Below are 4,241 nucleotides of genomic sequence, written 5' to 3' on the forward strand. Positions count from 1 at the left end.
TGCTGGGAAATACGAGCGCTGGCTTCGGCCACCACTGAGGAAACTGCCACCGCAGTTTTTTCTCTCAGCTCACTTTTCCCGTAGCTGTTCAAGGTAGTTTTCTAGACTAAATCATTCATTTGCTCCATCAAAAACTGCCAAAAGTAACTATTAACAAAGTAATATTGTCTGTGAAAGCAGACAGTGCTACCCTCTGCCCCCCAAAAAAGCTCTGAGAACTGAATCTTGAGCTCTTCCGCTGAGTATCCTGTGGAGGTACTTGAAAGAGAGATAATAGGCTGATGGCTATAAATCATCAGTTTCTTTGAGTACCTTAGACCTCTTCAAAAACAAACCAACGATACAATATGATCCTACCAAGTGTTAAAAAAATCAGCATGCTGATTTATCTTTTTAGCAGTTGTTTTAAAAGTTAAATTTCAATTAAGAGAAAGAGGCAAATACATTTTAAAAACTGCTAGTACACCAAAGCCTGTGATTGCCTATGAATAATCAATCATAAATGAGGGCAGAAAGGTTGACTTCAAAGATAGGATTCAGCTTTTCTTAGGCTTTGAAAATTACTTACACTTTATTACCTTTAAAGGCATGAAAACCTGAGGCAATTACCTATAGCTTTTGAGATGCATTTTCCCACCATTGTTTTCTTTAATCTTTAATTTGCAAGCTTTTGTACCTCAGTTTTGGATATAAAAAGGGTAATACACACAAGACAGTATCTAAGGAATCTGGCTTTCAATTCTGCAGAACACTGAGACTTGGCAGAAGATAGAGTTTTGTGCTTTAAGATTAGGGTCATCTGATTCTGCATTATGGAAGTGTTAAAGTTGGTAGCCTGAATGTTTTAGGTACCACTGTTGAAAGTATGAAGGACTGTTCAGGTGGTTACTGTCTGCCTACTGCCTTCCAGTTCACAGCCACCTTCCTCTGGCTTTTCCTTTCCTGCCATGCTCCTGCTGTGAAATGCTGCATTTGGCTTTTCCAGTGCATGGTAGAGAGCAGCCAGAGCTGGTGCCAGGAGATTCTGACTGATTCTGTACATAGTATAAAGTGCAGGGTGTGAGACCAGCAGAATACAGTGTGTAATTTTAGATGCCAGTGATGATAACCCCAAGTTTATAGGAAGGCCTGACCAAGGTAAGGTTTTAACACCAACTGTTCAACCAGAGGTATTCAAATATAAGTATTTTGTACCAACATGAACTGACACACTACAGTATAGCTTTCCACCACCGTTACACTCATGACTATAACCTACAAGACTTCAAGTGCAGCTTCTTTGTATACCTAGCAGTGTCATCCTCTTAGGGTTTTTGCTATGTGCTACTGGCATAAAGACATATTTGGTCCCATTTTATGCAGTGCTTTTTCAATAGCTTTTCTTCTTTTTAGGGTGCGATTCAAAAATAAATGAGTCCATGTTCAGCAGTATTATTGCTTTATTGTAGAATGCTGTTGGGCCATCAGGTAGGCACCACAGTGATACAGTTTACGTGCTAGCTTTCAGAAGTCAGTTTGATTATAAACTTTCTTGTACATCCCAAATCTATACATAGTCTTATATGAAACTAACTCTGATTTTGCACTTGATTCTAGTACAAAGTCAGCAACTAGATTTCAAGACCAGAGTCAGATGTAACTTACTTTGCTGAAGGTATTCCTGACTTCTGCTGCAAGCACAAACAGAAGCATGTGCTGAAGCTCAGCATTTCAGAGTATTATTTCACCTGTAACGTGCTGCTTTAAAAAACTAAGAAAACCACCTCTTGTACATAATACAAAATATACATAATATTTCCAGCATTATTTGCTGCTGTGCCAACTTAAAAGTGCAATAAACTCATTACAAAAACTGAATTAGCCTTTTAAGTATTAATTGTAAGAGAAAAACTAGTAACTTGGAAGTGGTTAGGATACAAAAACCTTACCCATTGCTATGGCTTCCCTTTACTTTGGGAAAAAGTATTAAGTCCAGGCTCAGCAGAAAATCCTGTTGCCTGGGTCAAAACAGAACCCAGTGAAGACTACTAAACCAAATCATTGCTACCTAGTTGATAAACTGTTATATCCCCAAAGAAGTTGGATGTCAGATATTGACCTGTACCTCCCACCAAAGGTGGAAGAAGGAAATCTGGCTGAATGCCTAAATTTCCTTTGCAAGCAGCACCAGAATGGAAGATGCTGCCATCTGCTGCACTATACAGTTCCCCCTCTGGCCTGGAGTGCATGACCTTGGTTATGTAGGAACTTCCCACTCATAGGAGTGTAGGGTTTGTTTTCTTCCTCACATGTTTATACAAGAATTGAGGCAGAAAATTTTTTATCTTTACTTTCAGAGCATTTGCCCTCAGGGTTTATAATGACAAGTCAGGAGCTTATTCTTGAGCTTTTTTTTTTTTTTTACTCCCTAATTGTTTTGGTCACAGACTCAGCTGATGGCAACAATCTTGTTTGACAGTCAAGATCAGAATTTGGATTGTTTTTCAGAATGTTAAAAAAAACCAACCAAACAACAAATACCCCAAAACATAACATTCGTAGATACAAAATAAATCCAAAACACACATAAAACTACATTGAGCACAATCCAGCTGTCACTGCAAGTGAAGTTGTTACTTGGCTACTGACAGATCGAAAAAGACCCAGTAAAACTTTAAACATGCACAAGTCTAGTTTTTGAAGAGTCAAAAAATAATCAGAAAATAATCTGAAAGGTGCCTAAGCATAATTACAATCTAGTGTTGGGGGAAAGAAAACATGACTTCGGGTGCTGAATCAGGCACACGGCAGTGTTTTACTCTTCAAATCACCTCGAGTTGGGAAAAAATCTCACTTGCATGGCAGTGTACATAAGGACAACACACATACCTTCTCTCACAGTCAGTTACGAGCATGACCATCAGACATGAGAGAGAAAGGCAGCCAAAAGGCCAATTCCCCTGACTGTTACCAGTCTTTCAGCGTGGGCCTTTTTAAGACTGAGCTTTCATTAAAACCAGGCAGCATAATGGCATGCGATAAACTTGAGGTGTGTAACCAAAGTCACCCAAGTGTGCTCAGAGTTCCTTCCAGAGCACTATAGTACTTGACTGTATAAAACATAAGTTAACTTCATCAAGACATGAAGACGTGGGACCAAATGAAATGTGATAGGTAAGGTCATACTGAACTTTGGTCTCCTGGAGGGCACTCAGATGCTAAAGAAACAAGTGCAGTAAACAATTTACAGAGCTTAGATCTTCACTATCCCCTGTTGTAATGTGCATACTTCCTCAGTCATCATCCCCTTTAGTTCACTTCATGCTCTTAGTCTTGCAAAACCTTTCAGTACAGAATTAAAGGCAAGATCTTGATTGTCTTCCCTATGTATGTTAAAAGCCAAACTGATGTCATAGGGACTGCGAGTATAAAGCTTGGTGTAACCATAGTGGTACTGCTTCTCAAGATGAAATTTGAAAACCAATCATAACATTGCAGAGAACATGCTGTAAGTTATTATTAAATTCATATTTTCTTCTTGGAGGGAAAGTATGCAGAAGGCAGTTATACACAGCGTTTGGCAGTATTTCCCAAAAACAATGTACTTCAGTAATTTAGTTGAAACCTTAGTGCAAGGAATATGGTGAACTTTTGGAACAGTCTGCCCATCCAGTTGTCTTGTAGCACAGAGATATCTTCATATGCATTTCCTACTTTATGGATTAGTTAAGACAAAGGTTTGCTGGTGCAAATCTAGAACAATAAGGATGGAGCTAGTCAATGAAAAAAATGAGTTTTCTTCTCTCAGTCTGGAAGCAGTGTTCACCACACATTCATCATCAACTTAATAGAAAATGTCCTTTACACATATGGTACTTGTCAACCGAATTATGAACTGATGCTGTTCCACAATAATGTGAAATAAATTGCTCTGTTTCACTCTGCAGTGGATCAGGAGAAGGCTTCCTGGCACAGTATGTTACTGTAAACTCCGGACCTGCCAGTTCTAAGGGCTACGTTTGTTTGAAAGGCAAAAAATTGCAAGAAAAGGCACTATAAATCACTTTTGAAAAAAACAAACTGTCCTGCAGTTACTCTTATAATAGAGTGGACTCTGAAAAATATTTTCATCTATAAAAAGACATTTTCTTTAAAAATGTTTAAATGTTACTAAGCTTTAAGGCACTCCAGCTGAAGAACCGTATGGATCACAACTACTGTTGGTGGCTCAGATCTCTCTTTATCCACATAACTCATCTTCT

The sequence above is a fragment of the Mesitornis unicolor genome, unplaced genomic scaffold, assembly GCF_000695765.1.
Source record: "Mesitornis unicolor isolate BGI_N332 unplaced genomic scaffold, ASM69576v1 scaffold43105, whole genome shotgun sequence".
NCBI lineage: Eukaryota > Metazoa > Chordata > Aves > Mesitornithiformes > Mesitornithidae > Mesitornis > Mesitornis unicolor.